The following is a 27,162-nucleotide window of genomic DNA, read 5'->3' as shown; positions in this document are numbered from 1 at the left end:
ATCCAAAAGACCTTTCAAATCAGATAATGTATTTCCTAGAACCACTGCCTTAAGAGGACCGTACAGAGGTCCTCTGTTGGATTGTTTCTAACAAATACGTTTATGAATCCAACTTGTAGAATGAATGCTTCGATGCACCAAGCCCTTCTAGGCATGAATGAGACCTTGCTGGCAAAAGTTAACGTACAGCAAACACACAATAGCCACAGTAGAGATTTCCCAGAGTCCCTGCCTGGAATGTGTTTTCCACCGTAACACTGAGATTTCTTCAATCAGAGAAAAACCAACTTCAGGAATTGGAAGATGGAATTGACAGGGCTGTGTGGAATTGCTAAGGGCAGAGAATTGCCTTGACTTACCCCACTGCATTTGTAAACGTAACTAAAATGTCTTTAAACCCCTTAGTTCCTCAGCTCTTTCTTTCAGTGCCATCAAGATGGAATTTAATCAGAGGCAAGACCTGGTGAATAGAGCACAGGCCTGGGAGTCAGAAGGACCTGGATTCTAATCTTGGCTCCACCACTTGTCTGCTGTGTGACCTTGGGCAAGACACTTCATTTCTCTGGGCTTCAGTAACCTCATCTGTGAAGAGGGGATTAAGACTGTGAGTTCTATGTGGCACATGGACTATATCCAACCTGATTAGTTTGTATCTACCCCAGCACTTAGTACAGTGCTTGGCACACAGTAGGCCCTTAACAAAAAACATTAAAAAATTTTACCGCTTCTATTTTCTGGCAACTGACATCAAATTATTCCTTCTCAATCAGAAGGAATTGCTCATAATGTTATACCATGAATATGAAAGTGCACAATAAAGATGTGGTGATTTGTTTAATTTCAAATTTTCACTGCTGAATTTTGAAAAATCAGGGTAAATTTGCACATCTACCTACCAACCACTGGCACCATAAGAAAAAGATTATGTCAGAGAAAATCATCTAGCATAATTAAAAAGTTTAAAATTACAGCAATGACAGTATTATTACCATAAGCCATTCAACTTTTCAAAAATCATATAGACTTTTCTTTAACCTCTATATCATAATTTTTGATCATTAGCAGACATTTTATAAGAATGTTCTATGAGTAATTTTGTTTATCCTTTCACAAATTAAGATGCCCTTTGTAATCTTTTCCTGTGATTCCATGTAATCTATCCACGGTCTGGGAGTTACTCAAGTAAGGAATGGTTCTTAAAAACATTTGCCATTGAAAGGTAGAAACAAGAGTGTAAAGAAGACAACCAGAATCAGGATTTGATTTCCATGTTTTTAATCCTGAACAAAAGAAAATAACCAGCGTTTTGAACAGTGCTTGGCACATGATAAGTGCTTAACAAATACCATAGCATTATTATTATCATTGTCCAATATCAAATTTTCCACCACTACCAAATGATAAATTTCACTAAAGAAAAAGAAAATCTAACTTCATTATAACAATTATCATCAAACAATGTGATTTTATTACTTTTACTAGGACAAAAGAGAACAATCACATTTTGTTGATATTCTTGCTGTTATTAAAAAAACTCAGCTGTGAAGATATCAAAGGTTTCTTGGATGCTATGTGATTTGATCCACCTCTTCTAATAATCTTCCTGGACTTGGTGCTTAGGGCTAAAAGATTGGATTCAGGGAAAATATTTGAATTCAGGTGCATTTTGTACTATGAAAAAAGCCCAGCGTCTTCAGGAATGATTGCTAGAGCTATTAGACCAACCTCCAAGTGGTCCGAACTAATTCAGACCAATTCTGGTTAGTAGGAGCTGATTCACTAGAATGCAGGGAAATTGGTTCCAGAGTGTTCTTAGTCAAAATACTACACCATCATTCTCCCAGAGCCTCTTAATAGATCATCCAACCCGGTCCTTGGAAAACCTTCCCCTTCTCTGACCCTAACATAGCATACATAGGTGGTACCCTAAAGTGACTTCCCAAAATATCTTAAAGCTGGGAGTTGAACTCCTAAGAGTATTGGACTCCAATAGGAATGCTTTGACCTAGGAAAAATTACAAACAATATTAAATGTGGTCATTTAGAATCTGATTAACCCTAATCTAAAAATGAGGAGAAAAGAGAAAGGGAGGTGAAATACAAAACAGCCATTTTTGCTTATATTAGCAGCTCCTGTTAAAGTGATTAATCGGAGAAGGGGTTGAAAACTGTTTCATATGAAGTGTTTTTTGGGATTATTTGTGTATTATCTGTGGATTTCATTTATCAATGCCACCCTATCTCTCATTAGCCCAGGAGTATTGGATGAATCTCTCAATGTCAGTCTCAAAGGAAGACTGACAAAGGGAAAATCTCTGGCACTTTTATCTTCCAGTGTAGCTCTGCAGTAGTGACATAATCATAACATCATCATAGAAAATTTTCTAACCCAGTCAACCAATGATTGGTATTTATCAAGCACTTCCTGAGTGTGAAACACTGTTCTAAGAAATTGGGAGAGTATCTGAGAAGTTAAACACCCATTCCCTGTCTTCAATTGATCACAATCGAGAAAACTCAAGATTAAAAAAGAGGAACCAAGGGAGGAAGGAGGACCACAGTACAGGACTCCCACCATGGGAATGAGGGTTCTAGATTAGTGAAGATCCAAACTCCCAGCACAGATTGAAGGGTATGGGGGGATCGTCTTTGATACTGCATTTGCATCTGAGGGGACTCCATGATCAATCAGTTGTATTCAGTGAGTGCTTACTGTGTGCAGAGCATTGTTATAGTGCTTCAATGTGTACAGCCTGTTTTGTTCATCGATTTGATTTTAACCCGAGGCCTGTGAATTGTGGCTCGCTTATTTCTGAAGACCAACTGATTTCTCATTTTTCTTTTTTTTTCTTGCTCTGGGAAAATACCCTCCATGATATTTAGTGTCTTCAAAGTGTCCCAGAATGGTCACCATCCTCTTCTCTTCTTTCCAGAGAACCTGTAATCTTGGAAATGAAGAGGTTGTCCAGCAAAGAATACAGGAAAGATTTGAGATCCTGGAGCTAGAAAATCTCTGGCTAGAAAAGGAGCAGTTGGAACTGTCCTCTAGAGAAGGCTCTAGATGGCCTCTTTATGGCGGGACAGACAGAGTCCTCTGGTAATGTGGGTTTTGGGGGTCATTTAAATCTGACGTCAGGGTCATTGGGAGCCACCACCCGCGCCAAACTGATATTCAATAAGCCTTCCTTTCCCTGTCCCCAAACTCTTTGCCTCTCTCCACCTCTTCTCTGTCAGTCCCTCGGTCCCCTTCTGTCTCCATAGTCCTTCCCCACTTTTCCAGTCTTGCCTCTTGGAGGCGAGACTCTATCCCACTTTGGTTTGCAAGAAGTCTGAATTCCTTCCCCAATAAATGAATCTTTTTACAGCAGACCAAACAATCAATGGTATTTATTGAGCACGATGTGCAAAGCACTGTACTAAATGCTACGGAGAATATACCTCAACAGAGTCGGTAGTCATGTTCCCTGCCCACAACGAGTCTACAATCTAGGGGAGGAGACAGACGTTAATATGAATAACTAAATTACAGATATGTACATAGCTGATGTGGGGCTGAGGGCTGAGCCTGGGGTGAATAGCAGGTGCTCAAAGGGAAAAGATTGAGTACAAATGCTGCCATCTTAGCAAATCCTTAATAAACTCTTAACAGCCTAATAATTTTTTCTTAAAACAATGAAAATAAATGATATTGGTGAATAGAACTGCCTTTAAAAATGTCCTGCAAGTAGGGAATTGGTAGGCAGGGTTTAAATGGGGCAGGCATAATGATCCAAGATTAAGAGTGGGAGAGAGAAATGGAGAAGGGGGGAAGAAAGAGAAAGGGGGGTGAGGAACGCAGAAAGGAAAGGAGAGAGAAAGGAAGAGAGAGGGGGAGAGAAGTGATAAAGGAAATGGAGAAAGAGAGGGAAAGGGAAAGGGAAAACTGAAGAGTAGAGGAGATAAGAAGGGTGAAGAAGAGGCTGAGAAAGTGGAGGGAAGGAAGAGAAGTAAACGTTCTCTTTCTCTCTGTCTCTGTCACACACCCACACACACACACACAAGCACACATGCACACAAACACACCTACATTCTCATACTCATTCGCTCATATGCATACGATCGCTCCCTTAACCACATACGCAGCCCATAAAATTCCTTTTCCCTCAGATGTTTCATCACAAATCACCAATCTTCTTCCCATATTGTCTTTCATTTTCTCCTCCTTTCATCTCTATGACCCATAGTCTCCTCAAAGTATTTTTCATTTTGGTATTTCTCAAAGAGTAAATGATCGGGTTCAACACAGGGGTGATGACAGTGTAGAACTCAGCCACCATCTTGTCGACAGAAAACGTGGTGGAGGGCAGCATGTAGATGAAGATGCAAGGTCCAAAAACAAGATCACCACCGTGATATCGGAGCCACAGGTGGAGAGGGTTCTGTGATGTCCTCTAGAACCTCGTGTCTTAAGTGGAGTAAGATACTAACATGTGTAACAACCAATACCAGGAAGCTGACCGCAAACAACATCCCACTATTAGTCACAATCAGCAAGCCGTTGACAAAAGTGTCCTCGCAGGCTGGTTTCAGCAGAGGGAGCAGATCACAGAAATAGTGGTGAATCATACTGGGCCCACAGAAGGGTAAGCGGAATACGAGGATAGTTTGAGCCACTGAATGCAAGAAGCCACCCACCCAGGCCATCCCAACCAGAAGGCCGCACACACGTCAGCTCATAAAAGAGGTGTAGAGCAGGGCCTTACAGATGGCAACATAGCAATCATAGGCCAACACGATGAAGAGGAAAATCTTGGTCCCACCAAAGAAATGAATGAAGAATAGATGAGTCATGCGGTCATTCAGGGAAATCCCTTTCTCTCCAACGCCTAAGCCTAGAATTAGTTCAGAGCAGTTGTAGAGGAGTAACAGGTCTCGACAAAGCACAGATAGCTGAGGAAATAATGCATGCGTGAGCCAAGATTCATACTGACATTAACAGTTACTGCATTGAGAAGATTTCCCAGAACAGTCGCTGTATACAAGAGCAGGAATACAAGAAAACATACTTTCTGCACCTCCTTATTTTGAGAAAGCCCTAGAAAAACAAATTCTGCAACATTGTAAATGACATGAACTCCATGCCATAGGTGAGTGCACAGGGTGTTACTAGAGATGTTGACTCTGTAATGACAAAATACTGGGGTTTTGTAGCTCAGCAACAGTTGTATGCATCCTTTTCTTCATTTACATCTCCCTTGAATTATTTCACTGCTTGAACAAGTTTGATCTTTTGGCTTTTCCTAACTCCCCGCCCTGTTAGGGGCTTGAACAACTCAATTTCCTCCACGGTTTTCCCATTTTTCTGATTTGCCTCTTCAGAGTCTTCTCCAGAAGGCATTCCCCTCTACTTCTCCGTTGTTAACTCTCTCCCTGGGGTCTTTGCTCTCCTGTAATCTCCCTCTCCCTCAACCCACTTATTGACCTCATTCATTCATTCATTCATTCAATTGTATTTATTGAGCGCTTACTGTGCGCAGAGCACTGTACTAAGCGCTTGGGAAGTACAAGTTGGCAACATTATAGAGATGGTCCCTTCCCAACAGCAGGCTCACAGTCTAGAAAGGGGAGACAGACAACAAAACAAAACATTTATTGAGCACTTACTAAGTGCAGAGCACTTTATTAAGTGCTTAGGTGAGAACAATACAACAGAGTTGGCAGACACATTCCCTGACCACAAAGAGCTTACACCGCTTCATAAATGACTTCCAGTCTTCTGTTCATCAGAGGGGCAAATGACAAGCATATTTAGCCACCCTTCTTCCCAGATATCTTCTTACTCTTGCTCTTCACCACCAAACCCTTTTGTTATGGGTAGGGAATGTTGTTCCCTGTTTGTTGTTGCATGGCACTCTCCCAAGCACTTAGCACAGTGCTTTGCACACAGTAAGTGCTCAATAAATACGATTGAATGAATGAATGAACCCTTTCTAGTTATCTCTCACTGTGTCTTTTTTCTCATTTCTCCCTATACTGACACCCTACCATGCTTTCTAAATGTTTTTGTCCATAAAGCCCTCCTTCATCAGTTCATTCATTCAACCGTATTTACTGAGTGCATACTGACTGCAGAGCACTATACTAAGTTCTTGGGAACTACAATAAAACTTCATAGATGGCCTGTATGGATAGAGAACACATTTGCTAAATTTGAAGGTGACATCCAGCTGGGTGGGCTCACTAATGTGCTGGAAACTGGGAAAAAATTAAAACCTTTATAAATTGATAAAGTTAATCAGTAAGAAAAAAAATGAATTGGAACAGTCCAAGGAAATATATTTAGGGATGAAAGCAAAACACCACAAAGAATAGAAGGATAAAACACTGGTAAAGGGGAAATATTAATTCATTCATTCAATCGCATTTATTGAGCGCATACTGTGCAAGGGCTTAGGGAATACAATATAACAGAGTTGGTAAACGATTTACCTGTCTACAATGAGCTTATTGTCTAGAATGAAGTACAAAAGTTAAAGATGCAGAGTGAATAACAAAGCAACAAATGTGAGTCACCAATATAGTGCTGGTATTTCAATCAATCAATCATTAGTATTGACTGAGCACTTAACATTCTAAGTGCTTAGGGGGAGTTCAATAACAATAGAGTGGGAAGACACCATCTTAACCTTACAGGAGCTTACAGTCTAGTAGGTGACGCAGACTTTAAAACAAATTACATTTCAGGGAAACAGCATAGTATAGGGATACATGTTTGACCTTGAGTAAGAAACTTCACTTCTCTGTGCCTCAGTCACTTCATCTGTAAAATGGAGATTGAGACTTGAGCCCCACGTGTAAAAGGGACTGTGTCCAACTCTATTTGCCTGTATCCCCCCAGTGCTTAGTACAGTGTCTGGCACATTAATATTATTATTATTATATGTACATGAGGGCTTTGGGGATGAGGTTAGCATCAAAGTGCTTAAAGGATAAAGACCCAATTGTATAACCAACACAGAAAGGAGGGTGAAGAAGATGGAAAATGAGACTTCTAGGAGGAAATATCATTTTAGTAGGGCTACTTGTGGGTCTCATTACTACTTGAAAAGCCAAAATGGTACTGGAATGTGGTTCTAGGGCTATGATGTGCATGAGTTGGGGAGTAACCCTTCCTAGCTACACTAAGTTAGTAAGACACTTGAGAATGCTCTTTGGCCATTTTTGATCATTGAACTTAAAGACAAAAGAGGTTGAGAAAATGGAAGGGCTCAACGACCATTTGGAAAACAAATGCTTTGAAAAATCGTTCAAGGAATTAGGTTGACTCACCTGTATATGCTAAGGCATATCAACCGTTGGCAAGTGCTTGCAGGATTCCAGGAGGAGGAGGATGCTGGTCAGCTGTTTGCCATGATCTCAGAGGCACTAACAAGTGTACAAAAGCAGCCTGGCCTAATAAATAGAACACAGGTTTGGGATTCAGAAGGACTTGGATCCTAATCCTGCTTCTGCCACTTGTCTGCTGTGTGACCTTGGGTGACTCACTTAAATTCTCTGTGCCTCAGTTACCTCATCTGCAAAATGGGGATTGAGACTGTGAGTCCCATGTGGGACATGGATTATGTCCAAACTGATTATGTTGACTCCTCTCAGGTGCTACTCCATCCACCTGTGCTTCAGACCCCATTCCCTCTCATCTTATGAAATCTCTCGCCCCTTCCCTCCTACCCCTCTTAACTTCCATCTTCTACTGCTCACTCTACACTGGTTCCTTCCCCTCTGCCTTCAAACATGCCCAAGTCTCCCCCATCCTAAAAATCCCTCTCTTGACTCCACCTCCCCTTCTAGTTATCACCCTATCTCCCTCCTACCATTCCTTTCCAAGCTCCTAGAATGAGTCGTCTACACTCGCTGCCTCGAATTCCTCAACGCCAACTCTTACCTGGACCCCCCTCCAATCTGGCTTCTGTCCACTACAGTCCCCGAAACTACTCTCTCAAAGGTCACCAATGACCTCCTTCTTGCCAAATCCAATGGCTCCTACTTTATCCAGATCCTCCTCGACTTCTCAGCTGCCTTCAACATTGTGGATCACCTCCTCATCATGCTATCCAACCTTGGCTTCACAGACTCTGTCCTCTCCTGTTCTCTTCATCTCTCTGGGCCTTCATTCCCAGCCTCCTTTGTGGGCTCCTCTTCACCCTCCCATCCCCTTACTGTAAGAGTTCCTCAAGGGTCAGTTCTTGGTCCCCTTCTGTTCTCTATCTACACTCACTCCCTGGTGAACTCATTTGCTCCCATGCCTTCAACTATAATCTCTATGCTGATGACACCCACATCTACAACTCTGCCCCTGCTCCCTCTCCCTCCCTCCAGGCTCGTGTCTCCTCCTGCCTTCAGGACATGTCCATCTGGATATCTTCCCGCCATCTAAAACTCAATACGGCCATGACTGAACTTCTTATCTTCCCTCCCAAACCCTGCCTTCTCCCTGACTTTACCATCACTGAAGACAGAACCACCATCATTCCCGTCTTACAAGCCCGCAGCCTTGGTGTCATCCTTGACCTCGCTCTCTCATGAACCCCACACATCCAATCCATCACGAAAACCTGCCGGTCTCACCTCCACAACATCGCCAAGAACCGCCCTTTCCTCTCCATCCAAACCGCTACCTTGCTCGTTCAATCTCTCATCCTATCCTGACTGGATTACCGCATAAGCCTCCTCTCTGATCTCCCATCCTCCTGTCTCTGCACACTTCAGTCGATACTTCACGCTGCTGCCCGGATCATCTTTGTGCAGAAACGCTCTGAGCATATTACTCCCCTCCTCAAAAATATCCAGTGACTGCCTGTCAACCTACGCATCAAGGAAAAGCTACTCACTCTTGGCTTCAAGGCTCTCCATCATCTTGCCCTCTCCTACCTCACCTCTCTTCTCTCCTTCTACAGCCCAGCCCGCACCCTCTGCTCCTCTGCTGCTAACCTCTTCACTGTACCTCGTTCTTGCCTGTCCCACCGTCGACCCCTGGCCCACGTCCTTCCCCTGGCCTGGAATGCCCTTCCTCCACACATCCGCCAAGCTAGCTCTCTTCCTCCCTTCAAAGCCCTACTGACAGCTCACCTCCTCCAGGAGGCCTTCCCAGACTGAGCCCCCTCCTTCCTCTCCCCCTCCTTCGCCTCCCCATCCCTCTGCCTTACCTCCTTCCCCTCCCCACAGCATCTGTATAAATGTATATATGTTTGTACGCATTTATTCTATATTTATGTATTTATTTTACTTGTACATATTTATTCTATTTATTTTATTTTGTTAATATGTTTTGTTTTCTTGTCTGTCTCCCCCTTCTAGACTGTGAGCCCGCTGCTAGGTAGGGACCATCTCTATATGTCGCCAATTTGTACTTCTCAAGTGCTTAGTACAGTGCTCTGCACACAATAAGTGCTCAGTAAACACGATTGAATGAATGAATGAATGAATGAATGAATGAATGAATGAATGAAGTGACCTGACCAAAGTCACACAGCAGACCAGAGGCAGAGACGGGATTAGAACCCAGGTCCTTCTGATTCCTAGGTCCATACTTTATCCACTAGGTCCTGCTGCTTCTTTAGCTGCACCATCTGCCCCTACACAAACACACATATGCACACACACACAAACACACAAACACACACACACACACACACACACACACACACACATTCCACAGCCCCTTATGCAACTGAAAGAGTTGATTATGACTTGACAAGAATACTGTCTGTTACGCCCTTACGGTGTGTTGACCACTCTTCTCAGATATGTATAATCACTTCAGATACAGTTCCTGCCCCATGTGGGACTCACACTCTAAGAAAGGCAGTTTTCATTTAGTAAGAATTTTCTACTGCTCAAAATTTTGTAACTACAATTTCAAGAGAATTATTTCTCATTTGAAAATCCTTTCTGAATTGCTAATTATTTGAAAGTTGTTATTTTCTAGACTCAACATTTTAAAGTCATATTTAGTAATAGCATCTCTATCAAAATTCTCTCCCATCTCTTTCATGTAGGGGATATAATCAAATTCAGGGGGCTCAATTTTATAATGAATTGTCATTAAGATTCAATCTTGTTCTCTTGCTTTGATTCTGAAAAGTAATTCAATTGAATTTCATTTGAATTTAATCTTATAGAAATTGAATTTCATTTCCAACATTTAATTTGGTGTCTTTCAAAGCGTATTATTGCTTGGGATTAGTGAATGTTAAGTAGTTATATCAAATATCACAAACTCCTCTTGTTTCAGTGTTCCTGGTTGACAAACAGCAGACTTTTATTAAAATTCATAAGCGAAAATTTTGAATCTAAAACTTCATAGGAAAATTCTAATGCCTTGACTAGTTCCTATATGATATTCATATACTCCATTATGATTTGGTTTAAAATTTTTCAATGTTAACATTTTTGTCTGTTTCTGTTTATTTCCCACAACTGGAAAAATTTCAGGTCACTTCACCTGTGCTGAATTTGACCAGAATTTTTTTTAGCAGCCCTGAATTTCTGGTCCAGTCCTCCTCATCATCATCATCATCATCATCATGGAGCTTGCTAAGCATTGACTATATGCTAAACACTGTAATAAGTGATGGAGTAGATACAAGATAATCAGGTCCCACAGAGGGCTCATAGTCTAAGTAGTAAGGAATAGAATTTATCCCCATTTTACAGATGAGGTACCTGAAGCCCAGAGAAGTGAAATGACTTGCTCAAGGTCACACAACAGACAAGTGGCAGAACAAGGATTAGAACTCAGGGCCTTCTGATTCCATGTCTGTCCTCTTTTCACTAGGCCATGCTGCTTCTCATGCTGGTCTACACTCCCACCCTGCATAGACATACAAATTGATTGATTTAAGGCCGGATAACATAGTGCAATTGTCCCAGAAGTTGGAACCAATGCAGTAAGGATGTTGGCTTCCGGAGGTGTTCCAGACTGCCCTGCCTGTAGGGTAAGAGATACCGGTCAATGCATAAGTCACAGGAGCAAGATGACTTTTCCCAAGGAAACTGCAGTGGGGTTACTGATAGTTGTGGAATTCATTAAGAGTTTATTATGAGTCAAGCCCTGGGGTAGATACAGAAAAATAATATTGGACACAGTCCCTTCCCACCTGGGGCTCACAGCCTAAGGGGAAAGGAAAACAAGTATTTAATCCCTATTTCATCCTTATTTTACAGATGAGGGAACTGAGGCATAAAGAAGTAAAGTGACTTGCCCAAGGGCAAATAGCAGGTAAGAAGTGGAGCTGAGACTAGAGCCTAGGTCTCCTAACTACCATTCCTGTGCTCTTTCCACCAAGCTATGCTTATCCCTACCTTTTTCGAACAGTGGTAGGAAATTGGGCAGGCTTCTGTCACTCCATTTTACCTCAAACTGAGAGAAATATGTCTGGGCAGAGGGCAGAGATTAAGAGCAGATTTAAATATTCTGCTCCTTACTTGACTAGTGCCCTTTTCTGTCCCAGGATGAGATAACGAAGTTCTATTTTCACATCAAATACCTAATTGACTGGAACATTTGAAAATGAGTGAAAACTCCTTTTAATGTGGTGCAAATTTCTGAGCATGTACTTTTCTAATTCCCTAGCTTCATTATCTGATCTTTATATTAAAAGGAAACAGTCCAAAGATGTTTTTAACAGGATTTTGGTATTATTATTTTTTTATTGAACAGATTTCAGGATTTCAGGAGTTTGAAACATAGCGAACAAGCAGTGAAAGTTCTTTCCAGGGCCTCCTTCACCTACCAGTTCCTCAGACTATAGATCAGGGGATTCAGCATAGAAATCACCTGGGTGTAAAACACGAAGGCCATTTTATCTGTTTCAAAATGAATGACTAGCTGGTGGCTGCATGTACATAAAAAACAGAGTCCCTTAGAACACAGTCACCCTTACTAGGTGGGAACCACTGGGAGAGAAGACTGCATCTACCTTGGGCAGAACAGATCATAAGGGTGGTAGAGATGATGAAGATGTAGGAGACCAGGACAACGAGGAGGGAGAAAATCCAATTGAAAGTAGAATCCCCCCAAATCAAATATTCTACGACATATGTGTCAGAACAGGACAATTCCAGGATGGGTAGACTTTCACAGTAGAAATGATCGATGATGTTATCACCACAGAAGGGCAATCGAAACGTGAAGACTACCATGAATAGGGCGACAGCCAAGCTGTAGATGTAGGGAATGGTAACCAAAAGAGTGAAAACTTTCTGAGACGATGAGCTTGTAGAGCAGAGGATTGCAGATGGCCACAGAGCGGTCGTAGGCCATCGCAGACAGGAGGGAAAGTTCAGTAATGATAAAAGTTATGAAACAGCAGATTTGAATGGCACAGAGGTAGAAGGAAATGGATTTTCTCTCCTCCAGCAAATTGACCAGCACTTGGGGGCCCACAGTTGTGGAATAGCCAACATCAACCAAAGCAAAGTGGCCAAGGAAAAAGTATATAGGAGTTTGAAATCGAGAATCAGTCCTAATCAGGAAGATGAGGCCCAGGATCCCCACGACTGTGGTACAATAGATAAGCAGAAACAAGACGAAGAGAGGGATCTGCAGCTCTGGAAGGTTTGTGAGCCCGGTGAGAATGAACTCACTCAGTTGGGAATGATTTCCCTCAGTCATGATTCCCAGGCTGGGTATCTGTAGCTAGAGACAAGAGAGCAGTCTAAGTATTATCCTTCACGTTTTAGCTCACGTTCTTTCAGGAAGGAGAGGTAAAAGGCATTTCTTTAGAGCACCTTCAATGTAGATATTTTTTTCACCTTAAAGAAAAGTTATTCTAGTCTCCAGACTGTGAACTCATTGTGGACAGGGAATGTGTCTGTTTGTTGTTGTATTGAACTCTCCCAAGTCCTTACTACAGTTCTTTGCACCCAGGAAGTACTCAATACATACGATTGAATGATTGAATAGTCCTTCTTGGATCTTAAACAGTTTGAGGTTCCGCACCTTTTTCTTTCACCTAGTTCTTTAGCAGGTTATAGTTAACATAAAACAAGTATAGAAAAAATTAATGAAGAGCTATCCCCATTCTGGTATATGATGCGGAAAAAATTAGGGGCCTGTGGTCAACAAGTATCAGTGGTAGCATTCATTGAGCACCCATTTGGTGTGGTTCACTGTATTAAGTGCTTGGGAGGTACAGACTATCAAAGTGACATGTTTCCTGCCCACAAAAATGCTTACATCCTACTGGGGGAAGCAAACATAAAAATGTAAAAATAAGCACAGAATAGTTTTGTAATTTTGCATGCCATTAAAATTTATTAATAAGGGAGCACTTCCTTTCTACTTTGATTAAGGCAGTTACTTTATATGCCTAATAGGTGGTCCTCGGAATAAACAGAAATTTCTTCATGAAAAACGTCAACTCATCAGATAATCAAGACTCTAAGTATTGACCTTGGTATCGAATAAATGCAGAGTTCATAACAGAATGAACATGCTTTTGTGAGTTCTTAGATGAGAATTCACCAATAAGCATAGATTCATCTCCCTTCTCATGTCCGACAATGACTCTCCCCCGCTTCAAAGCCTTACTGAAGGCACATCTTCTCCAAGAGGCCTTCCCTGACTAAAGCCTCCTTTTCTCTTCTCCCACTCCTTTCTGCATCACCCTCATTCCCTTTATTCATCCCCCTTCCTAGCCCCACAACGCTTATGTACATATCTGTAATTCTGTAATTGAGAAGCAGCGTGGTTCAGTGGAAAGAGCACAGGCTTGGGAGTCAGAGGTTGTGGGTTCTAATCCCGGGTTTGCCACTTATCAGCTGTGTGACTTCGGGCAAGTCACTTAACTTCTCTGTGCCTTAGTTACCTCATCTGTAAAATAGGGATTAAGACTGTATGACCCACGTGGGATAACCTGATTACCTTGTACCTACCCCAGTGTCATCATTATTATTATTAATTCCCTTATATTAATGTCCATCTCCCCCTCTAGACTCTAAGCTCACTGAGAGTAGGGGAATGTGAGGGTTTATCATTACGTTGTACTATCATAAGTGCTTAGTGCAATGCTCTGCACACTATAAGCATCTATAAATATGGTTGATTGACTAACTCAAGTCTCAAGAGAAATTAGATCCTTAGATAAGTCTATATAAAGCACATGCAAAGGGCAGTCCATTTAGCTAACATTAGTGCCAATGTGTGGGTTGAGCAAAGATGTTTGGTGTAGGCATCGTGCTGGTCAGGCTCTTTGGCAATCAATTTCCTCATTGGAATACAGACAAGAGTTTCCCTTTAGAGATCCTTTGAGGGATGGAGGGGAGTGAAGTTACTGACTACATGCCTCTTTAAATAAATAGGTAGCATCAAGAAAGGGGGCAAAAGTGGCTTTCCAAAAAAGCTTGCTAGGAATAGTTGAGCCCCAAGAACAGGGTTCCTTTTTATTGTCATGCCCTAGTGGAAAGAGAATGGGCCTGGAAGTCAGAGGATGTGGGTTCTATACCTGGCTCTACCACTTGTCTGCGTATGGCCTTGGGCAAGTCACTTAACTTCTCTATGCCTCAGCTAACTCATCTGTAAAATGAGGATTTAGACTGTGAACCCCATATATGACAGGAACTGTGTCCAACCTGATTATCTTGTACCTACCCCAGTGCTTAGAACAATTCTTAAACATTGTAAGCACTTAACACATATGACAAATATTATTATCATTATTATTATCTACCAACCATAGCCCTCATGCTGACCTCTGTCCACCTTTTCTCAACCCATACATATCTTAGGCTTGTGGACAAGGAACATGCCTATCAACTCTGTTATACTGAACTCTCCAAAGCACTTAATACAGTGCTCTGCACAAAGCAGTCACTCAAGAAAAATACTTATTATTTTTCTTAAGAAATTATGCTCTAGCACTGTGCTAAGAATTGGGGTAGGTACAATACAGTCAGATCATACACAATCTCTTTTCCATATGGGGCTCACAGTTTAAGAAAGGAGGAGGGAAAATAGGCATTTATTACCATTTTATAGATGAGGAAACTGAGTCACAGAGAAGGTAAGTGAAGTTAAGTCCATTGTCACACATCCAGTAAGTGGTGGAGCTGGGATTAGAACCCAGGTTGCCTGATTCCCAGCCCTGTGCTCTTGCCATTAAGCCATGCTACTTCTCAGCCCTGGAGCTGACACTGATCTTAGATATCTTGATTTGCCTTTGCATCATTTCAGTCCCAAATAAAATTAAGGATTTCCAAATGACTTTAGGAGCATCTCAAAAGAAAACCTCAGTGAGATTCATAGATAAAATAAAATCCACAAGCAGCAAAGCAATTCCAAAGGCCACAAGTATTGGGTCTTCTAACTTTGTTGTGCTCTTTCAAGTGATTAGAACAGTGCTCTGCTCAAAAGGAAGATAAGATTACCCTATCAGGACTGAAGTAAGGGGTGAAAATATGAGGGTCTAATGACAATATTAGAGGAAAAGACTGGAAGAGACAACATATCCTAAGGTCAATTAGAACAAGAAGACAATAGGAACTATTAATAATAATGGTATTTGTTAAGCGCTTACTATGTGCTGAGCACTGTTCTAAGCATTGAGGTAGATACAAGGTAATTCACTACCCCCAACCTTCCAAACACCTGGTTTCAACACAAGGATAGAGAAGCAGTGTTTTCTAATGGAAAAAGCACAGGCCTGGGAATCGTAGGACATGTGTTCTAATCTTGGCTCTGCTACATGTCTGCTGTATGTCTTTAGCAATTCACTTAACTTCTTTGCACCTCAGTAATCCCATATGTAAAATGGAGATTAAGACTGCGACCCCCATCTGGGACAGAGACTGTGTACTACCTGATTACCTGGTATCAACCCTTGCACTTGGCACACAGTCAGCATTTAACAAATATTACATTTAAGGATTTTAAGGTTGATTAAGTGATTAATCAAGTTGTACAGTAAAAATAATAAAAATACAATAAATAAATATGGTATTTGTTTAGTACTTAGCAAGTATCAAGAATTACACTGTGTTGAGATATATACAAGATAATCAGGTTGGACACAGTCCCTTTCCCGAATGGGGCTCACAGTCTATGTAGGAGGGAGAACAGTAATTGAATTTCAATTTCACAGGCACAGAGAAGTTAAGTGACTTGCCCAAGTTCACACAGCAGGCAAATGGTAGAACTGGGATTAGAATTCAGGTCCTCTGACTCCCAGGCCCCTATTCTTTCTACAAGGCCATACTGCTTCTCTAATATTTAATATAAATGCAATACAAAATATACATATAATGTACATTCACCCTGGGGGAAAATGCAGATATTTCTTACAATATTAACATTTAATATTTTATGATAAGCACTTGACCAAGGTATCAGTAAACACTTGGGGGAATACTACTTAACTCCAATGCAATTGTTAATTATTTGATGGTAGAACTGTCAAATAGTACATAGTAAGTGCTTAATAAATATCATTAAAAATCAACTGTCGCCCTGCTCAGAGGACACTTTACTAAAACACCCCTGTTTTCTTTCTCAAGCAGCTGATGCAAACTCAATATATGACAGAGAGAAACTATGTGACTGACTTTGTTCTCTCAGGAATCTCAAACCATCCAGAATGGCAGATTCCTCTCTTCCTGGTGTTCCTAATCATCTATCTTATTACAGCAATAGGGAATCTTGGGATAATCACGGTTACCAATACAGATTCTCAACTCAAAGATCCGATGTATTTTTTTCATCCGGCATTTGGCTTTTATCAATCTAGGTAATTCCACCGCCATTGCCCCCAAAATGTTGGTGAACTTCTTAGCAGAGAATAAAACTATTTCTTATTATAGTTCATGGAAAAAATAAATGTAGCCCCAAAGATAACTCTGAGTGGAAATTCTGGTTTCTTCACATCTAACATTTTAGAATCAGATTGATTTGAAGACTGTGAGCATCAAATGTTGTGTTTGGCTCAGGGACTGGATCCTGAAAGGCTGTGGGGCACTGTTCAAACATGGGGAAAAGAAATAGTAAAGAGAGACCAAGTATGACTTCAGGATCCTGAGAGGTAGTTTAGCAGGGGAGGGGGCCACCTGCTGGTCCTGTATGTGGAACAAGCAAACCATGTCTCCTAGTTCCACTCGACTATGGGGAAAAAGGGGAAGGAAATAGATGGATGAGGGAGGAGGGGGTATCTCCAAAGCACTGAACCTGAAAAGATCAAGGACAGAAATGAGTGGGGAAGGTTAAGGTGATAGTCTCTTGGTGGAGGAGGTACTAGGCCCACATTTTGGGGGCTACACATGTACTGAAAGGCCCCATACATAATTATTCAGGTCAGAGTGGGGAAGTAGCAATTCTTTTTCCTCTCCTCTTCTACATGAGGCTATTCCATCCACTCCTAGCTCTGAAAAGGGGCCAAAGGAGAGGAAGATTGGCAGTGTGTACTCAAAGTTTCTCCCTGACTACCTGGAAAACCATCCTTTAATATGGTTATATGTGGCTCTATGGATTTCCAGATTGATAATATGTGCCTTTATTAGTATGAAAGTTGCCTATTGCAAGATTTGAAAATCGGATTTGTTTTAAGGGTGAACAAATGTCTGGAGTATTTGATTGAACTATGGGCCGAGGATGAGATTTTTATTAATGGTTGTGATCATTCCCATGATTTCTCTCTGCTGTTTTATTGTAGTAGTGGTTGTAGTGATAATAGAATTTATTAATCAGTTAATGTGATTGTGCTTGAATATTAATGTTAATGTGTTACTGTTCAGATTTGATAAGGTTAAGAAACTTCACATTCCAGCAATATTTGTATTTTGGGAGTATATTGAAGAAGTGTCTGGCCAAGACTATGTCCACTTGGGCTTAGTGAAGTAGAGTTTTAAATTGATATTATCATCATTATCATTATCACCAGCAGAAGTATAAGGATATCTTCAGCATTTACTGGCATTGAACAAAGAGTTTGGGAAAATACAGTTGGCCTTAAAGACATTTCCTGACCTTGAGAAGCTTACAAACCATGGGAGATGAGCAGACACATACTGTCAAATTTACATTCAGCCAAAGAGTAGAGAACGTTGATGTAAACTTACAAAAGCCATTAAATAACTAGATGGATAGATAATAATAGTCATGTTAATTCATTAGAAGTGAGGTGACATGCCCCGTTTGATGGTGAATTCGTTGGTAAACTCTCCTAAATAAGCTGAATTTTTGAGAGGGAGATACATGGTTTAGTCGATTGGCAGGAGGAGAAGTATGATGAAGAATGGAAGGTTTGAACAGCAGATGTGAGAGAGGGGTGAGCTATGCACAGTTAGAGAATCACATAATAAGAAGAAGAAGAAGAAGGAGAAGAAGAAGAAGAAGAAGAAGAAGAAGAAGAAGAAGAAGAAGAAGAAGAAGAAGAAGAAGAAGAAGAGCACTTGTTAAGCACTCACTATGTGCCAAGCACTGTTATAAGCATTCGGTTAGATACCAGGTAATCAGGTTGTCCCATGTAGAGCTCACAGTCTTAATCCCCATTTTACAGATGAGGTAATGGAGACACACAGCAGGCAAGTGGCAGAGCTGGGATTTTAACCCACAACCTCTGATTCAAAAGCTCATGCTCTTTCCACTAAGCCATGCTGCTTAGTGAATGAAGGTTGTGTGAAAAGGCAAATATCTCTCCAGTATCTAAGGAGACCTTCCTAACCCTCAACCTTCAGAGCCCCAGGGGTAAGGGAGTCCAGTGCCACACAGTTTGAGCTTTTCCTTGCCTACTGCTACTGCTTTTGTGATTCTTCCAAGCCTAGTATTCCCATTAACTACTTCCCATCTGTTGTGAGAAGGTCCAGGAAGAATAGTTCTCACTAATTAATCACTAAATAATGAGATGGGGTGACTTTAATGTACAGCAAAAGATCAGGCAATTTTCTATTGATTTTGAAATATTCAATCAATCAAACATTTATTGAGCACTTTCCAGGTGCAGAATACCGTATTAAGTGTTTGGGAAAGTACAATATGAATCACTAAGTGCTTGAGAATCCTGACTGGCTCCCTTTGTTGTTTCCCCCATCTCAGCCCCACAGCACTTATTTCCAGATCTGTCATTTATTTGTCTGTATTGATGTGTGTTTGACCTCTTTAGATTGTAATTTCATTGTGGGCAGCAAATGTGTCTCGTTATTGTTGTACTTGGACTCCCTTACCACTGGGACTCTGGAGGCTGAGGGTTGGGAAGTTCTCCTTAGATACTGGAGAAATATTTGCCTTTTCACACATCCTTCATTTCTACAAGAGAAGACTTAGGAGGGAATGTGTCTGTTACGTTCTTGTGTTTCAACTCTAACCAATACTTGGTACAGTGCTCCCCACACAGTAAGTGCTCAGTAAATATAATTAGTTGACTGACGGATTGGTGTCCAGTAAGATGAGAGGGAGAGCAGAAGCTTCTAATAATAATTATGCTATTTGTTAAGTTCTTACTATATACCAAGCATTGTATGAAGCACTGGGGTAGATACAATTTAAGCACAATGTAGAAGGTTCCGAGGTAACTGAGTCACAGGGAAGTTAAATAATAGCAATAACAATGGTATTTGTTAAGCACTTACTATGTCCCAAGCACTGTTCTAAGCACTGGGGTAGACACAAGGTAATCAGGTTGTCCCATGTGAGGCTCACAGTCTTAATCCCCACTTTACAGATGAGGTAACTGAGGCACAGAGAAGTGAAGTGAATTGCCCAAAGTCACACAGCTGACAAGTGGCAGAGCCGGGGTTAGAAGCCATGACCTCGGACTCCCAAGCCCATGCTCTTTCCACTAAACCACGCTACTTCTCATTGACTTGCCCAAGGACACACAGTAGACAAGTGATGGAGCTGGGATTAGAATCAAGTTCCTTCTGACTTCCAGACCTATTCTCTAATAATTAGGCCAGTATGGTTCATTGTTATCTCTGACCCCTACATGGGAACAATTCTACTGAATTGATAGAGAAGCAGCATGTCTCCACCACTTGTCTGCTATGTGATCTTGGGCAAGTCATTTCACTTCTCTGAGCCTCAGTTACCTCATCTATAAAATGGGGATTGAGACTGTGAGCCCCATGTGAGGCAGGGACTGTGTCCAACCCAATTACTTTGCATCAATCCCAGCACTTAAAACGGTGCTTGGCACAAAGTAAGCATTTAACACATACCACAGTTATTTTTGTTATTTTGCCAGTTTCTTATTGATAATTTTGATTTGATCCATGAGGTTCTCCTCAGTCCTCTTGGTGCCCAAAGTCAGATCCTCCCAAGATATTCCTAATTTCCTGGCCATGTCTTCATCTACAGTGCAAAATAGAATATCAATCCATTATCCAATGAATTTGTCCCTTATAGCTAGAATCTCTCACTTCGGTGAATTTGCCCTGAAACATCAGGCTCCCCAAACTATTTCCAGTGAACTTTACTTATGGAAAACAGGCTTCCAATCACTTTACACTTATACTAACCATCATGCAACATAGAGTAACTATTCAGGGAGCCCAGATTGACATCATTATGCTTTCAATTCCAGTTGAGATTTTGGGTAAGTAACTATCAATAAGAATAAAAAGATCTTCATATAGAGACATACACTCAAATACTCTAAAATGCTAATCATTCTTTTCTCCAAATGGAATTCCAAATGAGAAATTTGGTCAGTCATTTAGATATTATATGTCTCACTTTCCACAAAATATACAATTGCCCAGCCTACCTGTAGAAAGGAGGAACCAAAAATCACAGGGCAAGGAAGAGCTATGGGTGGTTTGTATCTTTATCACTTATATGTATGTACATATATGTGCACATGTACATCACTTATAAACGCTGAGTTCAGTGCTCTGAATACAGTAAGCACTCAATAAATATGACTGAATGAATGTATACTTGTGTATACATCGTAGGGAGTGGGGGAAGGCGCTGAGCAAGGAACAAACAGGGAACAGGCAGTATGTGCACACAAACCGCACCCAACGGCTCAAGGCCAAACGGACTCAACAACAGGAGATAAAGAGACCAGGGCAAGAAAAACAAGCTTGCACCTGCAAGGCTCGGAGGCAACCACAAGGCCATATCCGCAGCCAGCGATGATTGGCAACGGGTGGCTGAGGGCAAGCCAGAGCAAACGCTTCGTGATTGGACAGAGCTGTTGCTAGGCTAGTGGCTGGAGGGCGGCGAGTCAATGTGCTACATGGCAAAGCCTCGATACGCCATTCCCCGAGAAAACCCCGCCCCCGGGCAACGGAAGGTATAAGAGACGAACAAGACAAGGGGGGCTCTCTCTCTCTCTCTCTCTCTCTCTCTCTCTCTCTCTCTCTCTCTCTCTCTCTCTCTCTCTCTCTCTCTCTCTCTCTCTCTCTCTCTCTCTCTCTCTCTCTCTCTCTCTCTCTCTCTCTCTCTCTCTCTCTCTCCCCCCCCTCCCCTCCCCTCCCCTCTCTCCCCTCCCCTCCCCTCCCCCTCCCCCTCTCCCTCCCTCCCTCTCCCTCCCCCTCCCCCCCCTCTCTCTCTCTCTCTCTCTCTCTCTCCCATGTAACCGCTGATAGCAAATAAACGGCAACCAAGCTTTGAACCTCTGGCTGACTCTTCCTGGTGTGAACGCGCGGGCCGCGTCCGGAGACGTCCGAAGACCCGGAGAGGGTAAGAACCCAAGAGTTGCCCCCGAAACCCCGGGGAGCAACGAGTGGCGCCCGAACAGGGACTCGGGTACCCCCATTGGGGAAGACCAGGGAGAGTGCACCGTTGGCCAGGTAGCTAAAGGTCAGGCGGGAAGATGGGGACGGCACGATCGCTGCCCATATATAAGCCAGAAGATAAGGAATTGTACACCCGGCACTGTTACAAGATATCGAGAAGTAAGGGGGTGAAGACTGAGCTGAAAACAATAAGGGAATTTATAGGGAAGATAACTATGACCTCCCCGTGGATATTTGATTCCGGGATCACGGAGGAGCGGTGGGACGTTATTGGGGAACAGATGACGGCCTATGAAGACTCCCACCCGGGGGAGCTAAAGGACGTGGACTTCCTTAAACACGGTATCCTCCGTGCAGCCTTTCAAGGGCCAGAGAGACTCGCTCATAAGTTTGACGCGACCTGCCAGACTGACAAGGAGGAAGCGGGGCAGGAAGGGGAGAACAGCCGACAACCAGAGGAGACTGGTCAGGCCGAGGCAGAGACACCCCTCCCACGGGCCCCGAGTTACCACCACCTCTACCCTGATCTCGGACCTTACACCCAGAGTGAAACGCCCAACGCCGAGCGGGAAAGAGGAGGTCAGGCTAAACAGACGGGGGGTTGAGAGTGAGATAGGGGATATGCGGGAACAGTTCAGGCAGATTGGTGTGGGAAGCAAGAAATCGATCGTTAAAAGCGGGGAGGGGATGAGAGCGGTTTCAGCCCTACAGCTGGCTCTGGAAGAGGCGGCGGCGAGGGGAGGGGACGTCGCGGGATGGGAGGCATTCCCTGTAAAAAGACCAGACGGGGAACGAGGTTTCACCCCGATACCTTGGGTGAAACTCAAAGAGTTGAAGGCGGCGTGTGCCGCCTACGGTCCCGGCTCCCCTTATGTGAGCCAGCTCCTGGACAATATGTCCCTGGAAAGCGTTTTGATCCCGAATGATTGGAAATCCCTTGCCCGCGGGTGTTTGGATCCCGGGCAGAGCCTTATATGGATGTCTGAGTTTACCACCGCTGCGAAAGAAATAATATGCAGACGGGGTTTCCCGAACCCCGCCGAGGCTTCTGCAGCCATATCCGGGACGGGACAATTCGAGACTACTGAGACACAGGTCAACTACGATCCCGAGACGTATGTAGTGATTGCCAGGGTTGCCCTCACTGCCTGACAAAAGGTTCCCGAGAAAGGGGACCGTCGCTCCCCCTTAACGCAGATCAGACAGCGCCCAGACGAGGCAATTCAAGATTTCGTCTCAAGCATGCAGTCCGCGGTCTCCCGCATTATAGGGGATCGGGACGGCGCCGAAATTGTACTGAAGCAGATGATCCGAGAGAACGCGAATAGTGCCTGCAGGAAAGCATTGGCAGGGCTGCCCAGAGAGGCCACATTGGGGGACATCTTGCAAAGATGCGAAGGGGTTGGAGGAGAAGAGTACAAGGCCCAGGTGCTTGCGGGGGCAATAGTGAAAGGATTATCGGGAGTCGGGGAAAGGGGGCGACAGTGCTTTCGGTGCAGGCGGATGGGACACCTGATGGCCCAAAGCCGAGCTCAGGACAACAGCGGCCCACCAGCACAGCCGGGAAGGGGTGTGACCTGCTTTGAATGCGGGAAGCACGGGCATTATTCGAAACAATGCCGCTCGAAGCGGAGACCCCGAACGGCGTCGGGAAACGGGCGGAGGGGCCCCGCGCGGGCCCCGAATCACGCTTTCCCCGTGTCAGCCGCGGGAGAGAGCCCGAAAAGGGGTTCTCTCGTAGAGGAGTACCAGAGGCTTCGGTCCCGGGAGCCACTTGGACTGAGGTCCGATGCCTGGCCCCAGTGGAAATCCGACACGGGGACCCAGTAAACGTCCCAATACAGCCCCTCCCCTGGAGGGCCCTAGTGGTGGGGCTCCAGACAAGAGTGGCGGGGGTCGTTCATTCGTCCGAACGGGGGGAAGGGCCCGGGAAGATCCCCCTCACCAATCATCATCCGTATGGTTTATACCTGGGATCGGGAACGGTCATTGCTCTTGCGACGCCCCTTGACCCCCCCGCCCTTTGATCCCTCGCCCCCAGCCATTGGAATAATACAAGAAATAACCCTTGAAAAACCCTGGCGGACCCTCTTAGTTGAGGGAAAACCCCTTAAAGGGCTCCTGGACACCGGGGCCGACCGCTCCGTTATTCAGAATTGCTGCTGGGCAGTGGAGTGGCCACTAGCAAACCACTCGATGGGGGTACAAGGCGTGGGGGGACTGCAAGCCGCAAGAGAGGCGGGCCGTCCATTGATTTGGTCATGCCGAGGAAGGCAAGGTGCGTTCGTCCCGCTGTACGTTCAAGGGATCCGTATGAATCTGTGGGGGGGAGATGTGCTGCAGGGGCTGGGAGCCCACCTTTTAGATGATCCTAAGCTGATACTTTTTAGGAGGGGCCACTGGGTTCCGGGGCTTGTCGACACCCCCACTGGTATGGCTTCCACACCCACCGGTATGGGTGGACCAGTGGCCCCTGACCAAGGACAAGCTGCAGGCGCTGAGGGAGCTAGTTGTACACCAATTTGCACAGGGGCACCTAGAGGAATCGTTCAGCCCCTGGAACGCCCCCGTATTCGTTATAAGAAAGAAAGCCGCGGGGAAGTGGCGCTTCCTCATGGATTTAAGAAAAATCAATGCGCTCATTGTGCCAATGGGACCCCTGCAACCCGGATTGCCCTCCCCTAACATGATTCCAAAAAATCACCAGATCCGAGTCATAGACATTAAGGACTGCTTTTACAGCATCCCGTTACACCCTGATGACAGGGTGAAGTTCGCTTTTACTGTCCCGAGCCCGAATTTCGCGGAGCCAGCACTCCGGTACCAGTGGAAGGTGCTGCCACAGGGCATGTCTTGTAGTCCCACCATATGCCAGTGGTTCGTGGGGCAGATACTCGCCCCTTTCCGCAAGGGATACCCGGGGGCGACGATCGTCCATTACATGGACGACATCCTTCTGGGTATGCCAGACCAAGGGCAAGTACAGACGCTCACCCGGCGAGTGGTGACAGCCCTCGCAGCCCAGGGTTTATTCGTAGCACCTGAGAAGGTACAAGAATCAGCCCCGTACACGTACCTCGGGTTTGACGTCACCGAGACCCGGGTGACTCAAAGACCACCCCAAATTGACCCCCGAAAATACGTCACGTTAAACGATATGCAGGGTTTAGTAGGGAGGATTCAATGGATGCGCGCGAGAACGCCCATCCCCTCCGCCCTCATGCAACCCCTGTACGATCTCCTAAAAGGAGACCCCAATCTTAAATCACACCGCGAATGGACGGAGTCCGCGAAAAGCGCACTCCGAGAAATCACACAGCAGTTGGCGGGTAGCCATACTTGTCGAGCTGAACCCGCCAACTTGTCGAGCTGAACCCCGTCTCCCCATGGAGGTCACGATATTTCGGGAGGGCAGCCTTTTCGCGGCTATACACGAAGAGGCCGAGATTCTCGAATGATGTTATCCTCGAAACCCCTCCCATGTTCTCCCAAAGGAGACTGAGCTTCTCGGCCGCTTTTGCCAGAACGCCATACAGAGGGTAGTGGCGCTCTCAGCCACTTACCCTATAGTCCATGTCGGGATAGCCATGGGAGACCTTGAGGCGATAGCCAGGGATAGCTTCCTGTGGGCCATGCTCCTACAGCGCGCCACCTTTACAGAACGCTCCCCGTTGACTCTTAGCCACTTATACGAGGGATCGGACATTCTGACCCCTCGGGTGATCTCCGATATCCCGGTCGAAGGAGACAATGTTTTTACAAACGCCACCAAAGAACACCGGGCAGCAGTTTTCAATCAGACCACCGGTGCCTTGTTGGTGCTCGACACACCATACGGCTCGACTCAGCGAAATGAACTTTTCGCTACCATATGGGCAATGACTACCTACCCCCAGGCGATCAACATTATCTCGGATAGCCTGTATGCCGTTAATCTTGCCCGACGAATCGAAACCTCCATACTTTTCGACCGGCACTCGGAGTTTGGGAACATGATCTCTCGGCTTCAGGCTGCCGTAGCGGCTAGGGAATGTAGGGTATACCTCATGCATGTCCGTTCCCACACGGACGGACAAGGGCCGATCTTTGAAGACAACCGCACTGTGGATGCCAGCCTACACCCCACAAGGTCGTCACGAATGGGGCTGGATGCCGCAGCTGCGGCGCATAGGGAGTTCCATCTCCCGGCTACCTCGCTCCGCCGGCTGTATGGGGTCAGTAGAGAGGAAGCCCGGTCTATTGTCCGGCGCTGTACTCGCTGTCTTCCATTTGCCCCACGGCCAGCAGGGTCGAGGGGAGTGAACCCCCGGGGGCTCACGCCGAACGAGCGGTGGCAAATGGACGTCACCCATTGGGGGAACTCCACGGTTCATATGACCATCGACACCTTCTCCGGATTCATGCTGGCGACAAGCCAAGCCGGAGAGGCCGCAAAACATGTGCAAAACCATTTGTACCATTGCTTCGCCACTATAGGCACACCCCAGGAGATAAAGACCGATAATGGCCCCAGTTATGTCTCCAAAGCCATGTCCCTCTTTTTCTCCTCCTTTGGCATCTCCCATGTTACCGGGATACCTTACAACCCCAACGATCAAGGCATAGTGGAAAGGTCAAACAGGACGCTGAAAACTCTCCTGCAAAAGCAGGGGGTGGGGAAGCGGGTCACGCAGTGCGCCCTAGACAAAGCAACGTACACCCATAACTTTCTATCCGTCGATCGGGAGACGGGAATCTCCCCCGCCATGTGGCAACTCTGCCACACGTCCACGACCATGAAACCCCGGCGCCACCACCCGCACGCACACACTACAGGGCGAGCGATGTGGCGTACTGTGGAGGGCAATTGGCGCGGTCCTGATCCAGTACTAATTCGGGGTCGAGGATACGCTTGTATCTCCACAGGTGACGGCCCCGTTTGGATATCTTCGCGACACCTCCGCCTCGTCGAGGAAGACGATGCCCAGCCGCAGGGGAAGTCCCAGCGCCCTGATTCCCCTCCTCCTCCCCCTCCTTCCCCTTCTCTTTCTTCTCCCCGGGGGCGCGGTGGGGAGGGAGGCCGGGACACGGATTAACTGGACTGCTCTGGTAAATAGCCACCTAAAGGATGTTGAGGAGCAGAGCGGGGTTTGGAGGTGGGCCCTCCTCGCCAATGCGCCTTTGTTACACATGGTCTCCTGGAAGGAGGATTCCCCCCAACTCTCATTCCAGGGGAACGTGACCAAGCTCACGGGCCAGCACCGGGGACAGCCCCCGGAAACAGAGCAGCATGAGACCCGTATCTGGGGCGCCATCTTGCGCAGCGCTGGCACCCCCCACCCCCACATGCTGGTACACCGGCAATGGGGCTTTGTCGAATCAGCCCGAGGTAACCCGATCTTGCTTGCGGTTGATAAATTTCACTTACACACTGGAAGTCAACATACCCCAAAGTCAGGGGCACCCCACACACCG

At 44.9% G+C, this 27,162-nt stretch overlaps 3 pseudogenes; 1 reads left to right on the top strand and 2 right to left on the bottom strand.

The window, feature by feature from the left end:
* Nucleotides 1–4,154: 4,154 nt before the first annotated feature.
* On the bottom strand, nt 4,155–5,377 carry LOC119928859 (annotated as a pseudogene).
* A 6,324-nt stretch (nt 5,378–11,701) lies between these two features.
* LOC119928215 lies at nt 11,702–12,652 on the bottom strand (annotated as a pseudogene).
* Nucleotides 12,653–14,197: 1,545 nt separating this feature from the next.
* Nucleotides 14,198–27,162, top strand: part of LOC119928858 — an 88,024-nt pseudogene continuing 75,059 nt past the window's right edge.

This window comes from Tachyglossus aculeatus, chromosome 5 (genome assembly GCF_015852505.1).
Source record: "Tachyglossus aculeatus isolate mTacAcu1 chromosome 5, mTacAcu1.pri, whole genome shotgun sequence".
NCBI lineage: Eukaryota > Metazoa > Chordata > Mammalia > Monotremata > Tachyglossidae > Tachyglossus > Tachyglossus aculeatus.
This window is presented reverse-complemented; position numbering and strand designations above follow the sequence as displayed.